Below are 8562 nucleotides of genomic sequence, written 5' to 3'. Positions count from 1 at the left end.
TAAGTTTCAGGTGTACAACATAGTGATTAGACATTTATATAACTTAGAATGATCACCCCAATAAATCTAGTTCCCACCTGACACCATGCATAGTTACTACAATATTATTGACTTTATTCCCTATGAGGTACTTTACATCCCCGTGACTGTTTTATAACTACCAATTTGTACTTCTTAGCCCCTCCCCCTTTTCACCTAGCCCCCCGACCCCTTCCCATCTGGCAACCATCAAAATGTTCTCTATGAGTTTGTTTCTGTTTGTTCATTTACTTTTTTCTTAGATTTCACATATAAGTAAGATCACATGGCATTTGTCTTTCTCTGTCTGACTTACTCCACTTAGCACAATACCCTGTAGGTCCGTCCACATTGTTGCAGACGGCAATGTTTCATTCTTTTTTTTTTTTATGATTAAGTAGTATTCCATTGAATATATGTAGCACCTCTTCTTTATCCATTCATCCATTGACGGACACCCAGGTTGCCTCTGTAGCTTGGCTACTGTAAATAATGCTGCAATGAACATATGGATGCACATGTCTCTTCAAAGTAGTGTTTTGGGTTCTTCGGATAAATATCCAGAAGTGGGGTTACTGGGTCCTCCTTTGTCTCTTGATATAGCCTTTGTTTTAGAGTGTTTTGTCTCGTATAAGTATTGCTATCCCAGCTTTTTGTTTGTTTCCATTTTCATTAAATACCTTTTCCATCCTTTTACTTTCAGTCTATGTGTGTTTCAATCTGAAGTGAGTCTCTTATAGGCAGCATATGTAAGAGTCTTGTTTTCTTATCCATTCAGCTACCCTGTGCTTTTTGATTGGAGCATTTAAAACATTTGCATTTAAAGTTAAGTTATTGTTGGTAGATAAGTAATTATTGCCATTTTATTATTCATATTTTTGTTCTTTTTATTGTCTTCTTAAAGAAGACCCTTTAACTTATAATACGGGTTTAGTGATGATGAACTTTAGCTTTTTCTTGTCGAAAAAACTCTTTATCTGTCCCTCGATTCAAAATGCTAGCTTTGCTGGGAGGAGCCATGTTGGTTATAGGTCCTGGCTTTTCATCACTTCGAATACTTTGTGCCAGTCCCTTCTGCCTGCAAAGTTTCTGTCGAGAAATCAACTGCCAGTCTTATGGGTGCTCCCTTGTAGGTAACTAATTGCTTTTCTCTTGCTGCTTTTAAGATTCTCTGTCTTTAACCTTTGGCATTTTAATTATGATGTGTCTTGGCGTGGACTTCTTTGGGTTTATTTTGTTTGGGACTGAGTGTGACCTGAACTTGTATGTCTGTTTACTTCGTCAGGTTAGGGAAGTGTTCTGTCATTATTTCTTCAAATAGGTTTTCAATTCCTTGCTCTCTCTTCTCCTCTGGTACCCCCGTGATGAGAATGTCGGGATGCTCGATGTTGTTTCAGAAGCCCCTCATTTTCGCAGAGTCTTTTTTTCTTTTCGCTGTTCTGATTGGGCGTTTTCTGCTACCTTATTTTCTAAATCGCTGACTAAATCCTCTGCTTCATCTAATCTGCTATTGATTCCCTCTAGTGTATTCTTCATTTTAGTTATTTTATTCTTCATTTCTGATTGGTTCTTTTTTTATGTTTTCCGTCTCCATTTTTATTTCCTGTCTCTTTGTCGAAGTTCTCACTGAGATCCTTGAGCACCCTTATAACCAGTGATTTGAATTCTGCGTCTGGTAGATTGCTTGTCTCCATTTGACTTGGCTCTTTTTCTGGAGTTTTGTTCTGTTTCTTCATTGGGGACATGTTTCTTTGTCTCCCCATTTTGGCTGCCTCCCTGCGTTTGTTTCTGTATGTTAGGTAGAGCTGTTATGTCTCCAAACTGCTGGGCATTCTTTTAAATGTCCTTTGATAGTTGGGTATTTTCTCCTTTGTTAATGAATAACTTGGCCTCTGCCAAGGCACTTGAGTGTCTCTGCGATTCCAGGAGGGTGGCGGCAGCCGTGGCCACTGAGTTTGCCCTTGCTCAAGGGCTGGGAACGTGCATGGTGTTTGCAAAGGACTCATTCCCAAAGGCCGTTCCCACAGTCCCCACCCCCTTCTGCCAGCTGGTCTAGGTTAACAGAGCCCCCATGGAGAGAAGCCTTCCTGGGGTTGCCCATCAGCCCACTTTGGGGGAAAACTGAGCCTTTTTTTAACCAAGGGGAGGCGTCTGTCACCCTCTTCCCTTGTGGCAGGCACCTCTGGCCATCAGGGATTCTGCTGGCTGGCAGTTGGCAAGGAGCTTTTTGTTTGACTGTCCCAGCCTCTGGCTTGCTTTATCAGCTAGCGTTAGTCAGGGAGGAGTGCATGTATCAGTGTCCTCTGTGGAAGGCTCCCCCCGCCCACTCCGCCCCAGCAGCCCCGGGAGCCATATGGAGTTCCCTCACTCGTCAGTTACGAGTTTGTGTTCTGCTCCCTTCCCTCTTTGGCCATCCCGGGTGAATGCTTCTCCCCGCTGGGCCTCCCTGCCCAGCACTGATCCCCACTCCAGCAGCTCCCCAGTCTCCCCTCCGGCTCCTTTTGCCTTAGGACACTGGCCAGAGCCCTCTGTGACAGGCCCCACCTGCCCTGACACTCTTACCAGCATTCACCTACTCCAGTCACCTACATGTTCTCCAGGCCACACCCCACCCACCTTTGCTCAGGCTGTGCTCCCCTCCAGGAATGCCCTTCCCCCTCTGTGTCCCCATTGGTAACACCCACATCTACCCATGCCTCGGTAGGAATGCGCCCCAGAACCATGTCGACTTCTCTCATGTAGCGGCTGTCACTCGTTCCTGCCGCCTTGTCCCATGAGACCAGGCTGCCCTGGGTTGGGAGAGTGAGGGCTGCATCTTCATCTGTTTACATCTCAGAAGCCTTTCTCTGGGCCAGGCCTCCAGCCTGGTTTCGGTGGTCTTCTCCCCCAGAGATGTGTGGCCAAGGAATGGCGGGGTCTGGGTGTTCTCAGGGTCTCCACGGTGAACACTGGCAGGATGTGACTCAGAGCGAATGCCACTCTCGGGGAGGCAGTTGTCAGCGGCACACACAAACACCTGGGAGAGGCAGGACGCGCAGCTGTTTAGCTTCTGGTTTATGTGTCAGTGCGAGCTTGTTCTCATCTTCATCACAGCAGGTCCCCTGCGGCCCCTGGGGCTTACGCATGCCGCCGCAGAGCACTGCTCCGGCAAAGGTCAAAGGCAAAGGCAGGTCATGGCGGAAACGGAGTGCACATGGACCCCCCGCAAGGCCACCTCTGACATGCAGGGAGATCTTGGACAGGGCTCACCAATGCACTGAGGGTGTGGTCACCACATTCGAACACACAACCACACGGACACACGCGTGCGCACACCTTGCGTGTTCATTTGTCCCCAGGGTGACTGACCCAACAGCAGCAGTCACATAGTGAGCGGGGAAGCCCAGGATGGGCAGAGCAGTGTGGTGGTGTCCTTCTGTTGAGACCCTTGGTGCACCTGGAGAGCGAGCATCCTGTATCAGGGTTGAGATGCACCTGACTTCTCTCGACTTACAAAGAGGTCGGCGGCAGGAGGAAGACAAAACCAGATTTAGAAGAAATGTGTCCCATGGAAACTAGTTCCTCTTCCCTCTGTCCCCCTGAGTACATTGCAGGGATGAGTCTTATAAGCCCGGTCCCAGTGTGAGTCACGCTACTCCTAAGGAACCAGGCAGACATTTCTGAGGGGCCCCTGGCCCGGGATGGGAATCAGGTCCTCCTGGATTGCTGGTGCCTGCCCTTCCCAGTCTCCCAGCTCAGTGGTGGCTCTATCCAGACCCACGAAGGAGGCTGGCGGCCTGCCAGTGTGAGCCCTCTGTGGCACCGACCAGCTTCACTCTCACCATCTGAAACCTTCCAGCTCCTCCTGCTAGTGTTCTGGGGCCACTGTGGGCCTGGGCCTGGGCTGGGGTCATGGGTGTTTGAATTTTGCCCAGGTGTCGAGGAGCGAGGGGTGAGGCTTCGGCATCGTGCCTGTCTGTTGCAGCAGGCATGTGCCCACTCAGAGGCTGGAACGCCAAGCTGCTCCTTGCCTGGGTGGCTGGCTCCCGAGATGTCCTATTCCTCATTTGCTGCCTGGGCAATATGGACTGGAAATAGGAGCGTTCATCTGAGCAGGTGGTTTTCTCTCTCCTTTTGCAGGACAAGGAGGATGGGGAGCCAAAGGCCAAGCAGCTCAAAGATGGGGAGGAGGAAGGCGAGAAGCACAGGTAAGGAAGGCCCCGCACGCAGCTCTCTGCCCTGCGCTCTCCTCCAGCCCCTGTTGCTTCCCACGTCCTCCCAGCTCTGCGTCCAGATCGCTTTCCTGTTCCTGTTCCTTCCTCTCCACCTTGTCCGACCTAAAACCTCACCCTTCGCCCTCGCTGGAGCCCTCTCTGCACCCCTTGCCCACTGGCCATCTGGCTCTTAGCCGCCGGCCTTTTGTTCCTCACGGTCTGTCTCCTCACTTCTCCTCAAAGCCCTTGCTTGGAACGGCTCTGTAGCAGCTGAAAATCGGGTCCAAACTTGCTGGCGTGTAAGCTCTGCCGGGGCCGTCCGGTCCAGGCCGGGCTGCTCTGGCTACCTGTAACCACCTGGCCACTCAGCGTTTCCCGACGGTGTCATCTCTCGGTGCTGTGCTCAGCCTGGGATTCTGTCCTCCTCTCCCCGTTTGACACGTCAGTCTTTCTGCAGAGTCAGCGCAGAGGCCTCTGCTTCTTTCTTTGTCTCTGCTCTCCCGTCCCCCTCAGTAGTTCATGTAGAGTATTTTGCCAAATCTTGTCACCTGGTTGAGTCAACCTAAGTCACCTAAACACAGCTCCTTCCCCCACGGTTGCTGGCACGTGAGGTTGGAACCTCCACAGAGCTGCTTTGGCGGCTGCTTTGTACCAAAAATGCTTGGGAAAATGTCTTCGGAACCAGCGCGTGGGGTGGGGAGAGGCCGTGTGGTTGGTGTCTGAGAGCCGGGGACACCCTTCATGTGTACTAGCATGTCCTTGCCTGGCATGCCAGGGGTCTCGTGCCTCCCGCCTGTGCTCAGCCCCGAGAGTCTGCTTCAGGCACAGGGCCTGTGCAGGTACCTGCTCGTTTGGGGAGCTGAGGGAGTGCAGCGGGAGGGGCGGGACAGCGCCCTAGGGGGTGCTGGGACAACACCCAGAGAGAGAGAGGCCTTCCTGACTGCCACAGCCTTGTGCTGCCTCTGCCAGTGTGAGTGAACCTCCCACCCCCAGGCCCCTCATCTTTGCATTCTTGTTCAGGAGCCCTTCTCAAGTGGGATGGGGCCTTTTCAAGTTCATGGGTATGTGTGTGTGTGCGCGCACGTGCTCGTGTGTGTACACGCATGACTTGACAGTTTACCAGGTGGCCCCTGCTACCTCACTCGGGTTCAGAGATGGTAGCAGCTTTGCTGGGAGGCTAAGTGGCAGTGCTGGGACGCTGGCACCCTAGCACTGTGCTTTGTGGTTTCTTGCTGGGCCTTAGCGCACCCAGCACCTCAGGGGGCCCTCACTGGTGACAGAGACAAAGGCCGGGTGGTTGCTCCTTTGCCATGGGACCCTAGCGTTTTACGCTTTGGAGAGGGGTGCCTGCAGTTTTCCCCATTCTGTGGTGATGGTGGAGAGAACCTTTGGTTTTCTTCTAGTTTATTCTTAGGTTCTCAGTCATTGGCTAGGGCCTTGAGTCCTAATTTCTGGGCTGTCTTTGCTTTGCTGGGGGATCCCTTCTCCGAGTCTCCTTCTCCTTGATGAAAAAGAGCAGCTCATTGGTCAGCAGGTGGGTGAGTGGGTCATACGGTAGACTTGAATGTCGAACCTTGAATGTGGAATCGTGCGATTGAATCTCAAACACGGTGTTGAGTGGAGGATGAAGCAGGCTGCAGAGTCGAGACATACAAGGCAGGAACATTTATGTCAAATTTGGAAGCGCACACAATGACGTGCATAATATTCAGTCAGTAAGAACTGACTTGATTGGTTGTCCGAAGGGCACATCGTTCGGAGTCCCTGGAGGCAACAGTGAGTGAAACAGTTTCTCCCCACGTGGAGTGACATTCTCTAGAGGGAGCCAGACTGTTGACAAGCAGGCGAGTGTGTGGTAAGAGGTCAGGGGCGCTGAGGCAGCTGCAGCGGAAGCGTAAGCAGACACGTGGAGTGGCGGAGCTCACAGCGGCTGGGGCAGCCAGGAGGAAGCCTGCTCAAATGTGATTTGTTTCTTTAAAAAAAGAGGGAGGGGGAACTAAACTCTCTCAAAAATGGCAAAATGTTGCTTTCGTTGACTCTGGGGGAGCTGAGTACGTGTGTTACTCCCTGAACTCCGTGTGCTTCAAATGTTTCATGATAAAAACATTGTGAAAAAGAAAACGAAGGAGACACAGTTCCAGGTTCCTATTAATGAGCTTTGGATAAAAGAGACCCGGCTCGCCAGCTAGGCCTTAACGGGCCATTCGTGATGGGGCACAGACCCCTCTGAAGTCCCATGCTGCGCCCACCAACTGGCCGAGTTCAGGCCCCTGTGCCTTTGCTCACGGCGGCCCAGGGACCAAACATGCTGGACATTGAATTAGGTTCTGCTTCAGCTTGTGCGGCTCATCTGCTTTTCTCTGGTCAGTCTCTTTCGAGGCAGCAGGGTGAGGTGGAATGGTCAGCAGCTCCTGGTGATTGGGAGCTTGGCTTCTGCAGCTGCACCTCGAGATGGGCAGGTGGACTTCCACTTCTCTAAGCATCCCTAACCTGGCAGGGTTTGCTGCTCAGTCACTCCCTTGCTTACCAGGAAGCCCAGCCTTAGCTGGGAGGGGAGTCGTGCCAGCACTGGGAGCCCCCAGGAAAAACGGGCTCTCCCGACTTGGACAGGCTTAGAGCCGCGGGCAGGCAGAGCAGAGCCGTGGGCCTCATACCAAGGGGCCAGACCCCGGTGGGTTTAACCCTGGACTGCAGGGTGCTGGCTTGGGTGCGGGCTTTCCAGAAAGAGCAGGTGCAACTGCAGAAGCCATTGAGCAGATTCAGCTGTCTGCCCAGAGGCACGGTGCGGCCAGTGCATTTCCTTAGTTTGTGGCTGAGGAAATGGGACCCCAGCGGTGTTGGAGACAGGCACCCCAGGACCTCACCCATCAGCAGCCATGCTGGACAGTCACCCACCTTGCCCTCTGCCTCTGCTCCTGCCTGTCCACCCACGTAGACCTCAGAATCTTGGCTCTTCTAGCTCCTTTGCCTTTGCTTATAAATTGTAGTATTGGCTTGTTAATGTCTATTTAAAAAAAAAAAAAAAAAGCTTGCTAGGATTTTGATCGGAATTGCATGGAATCTGTAGATCAAAATTCCTTTTTAAATTTTTCATTTCTCTCTTCAGGATAAATCCTAATTCATCCCCATAACAACCAAATTCTTACCGGGTGGGGATTTGGTCAGTCCCCCTAGGTTCAGCAGCCCAGGCCAGGCTCTGTGGGAGGGAGAGAGAGGTGTCCCCACCCCCAGAGGGGCCCCTGCATCTCCCTTGGGCTGGTCGTGCCCTCTCCCAGTCAAACTTCCCTAGTGGCTAACTCTGCAGGGTGTACGTGAAGCATCTCGAACCGCCTCCTCTTACTGCCTGAGTAAGATGTGGTCTGGCGGCCCTGGAAGGCCGGCCCGTGGGAGGAGGTGTTCATGTCAGCTCTTTTGTTTTGTAAGCCCTCAGTCACTTCCTCCTGGTGGCAGGTCTGCTGACATGTGCCATGTCGGGGTAGGGTTTGTGGTTGACGGTCATGGCCACCCTGCCAAGTGGGAGGAGAGGGGACGTGTTGCATACTCCATCGGGCACAGGGCAGAGGAGTGTGTCTTGTTAAGCACCCGAACAGGCAAGCCCCAAACCCTCAGCCCTCATAACCACTGCCTCCCTTCGGCTTTGGATCCACGTCTACACCCAGCTGGAGCAGTCGCCATTCAGGGTTGGTGGTTCACCTTGGGGTGGGTAACGCGTCCTACAGAGGAAACTGGGCCACTAGCCTGCCTACTTCAGGATGGAAAACCGGTTCTCCAGCTCCATGTGCAGAGAGGTCCCACCCCAGCTGAGGCCCATCCCAGAGCTGGCCTGGCGCCCAAACCCTTGAGGCTGGCTAACGGCCGGCCTCTCGTCTGTGAGTTGGGTCCCCAGGATGGTGTTTGTGAACCAGGGCGTGCTCGCCGATCCGCGACGTCACCTTGATTTGGCAGACATTGCCACAGTAGTGGTGACAACCTGACTGGTTTCTCCCCCGCCTTCTGAGTTACCCCACTCTGGCTCCAGGCCCGAGGGCGTCCCAGGCATGGGCAGTGGGGCTGGACTGTGGCCCCAGGGTTCATGCTGAGACAGCATCAGGAGACCTGCAGCCACCCTGTTTTTCCTGCTCCTGTTGCTCAGGAAGAGGTCCAGGAATGTGGGAGAATGAATCCAGGGAGAACTGGTTCCAGGAGTGGAGAGCAGTGGGAAGCAGACTCGCTGTGAGGCCCTTCTGTGTGCGGGGAGGGCGGGAGATGGGCTGGGTCCTTTCACTGTGGAAAAAAGTCTCGATCTTGTATGGCGTGACCTTCGGTGCTTCCAGAGCCCTTCTCATCGTCATCCTCCCTGTTCTGGGGGTGG

This window comes from Pteropus vampyrus, unplaced genomic scaffold (assembly GCF_000151845.1).
Source record: "Pteropus vampyrus isolate Shadow unplaced genomic scaffold, Pvam_2.0 Scaffold271, whole genome shotgun sequence".
In the NCBI taxonomy this organism is placed as follows: domain Eukaryota; kingdom Metazoa; phylum Chordata; class Mammalia; order Chiroptera; family Pteropodidae; genus Pteropus; species Pteropus vampyrus.
This window is presented reverse-complemented; position numbering follows the sequence as displayed.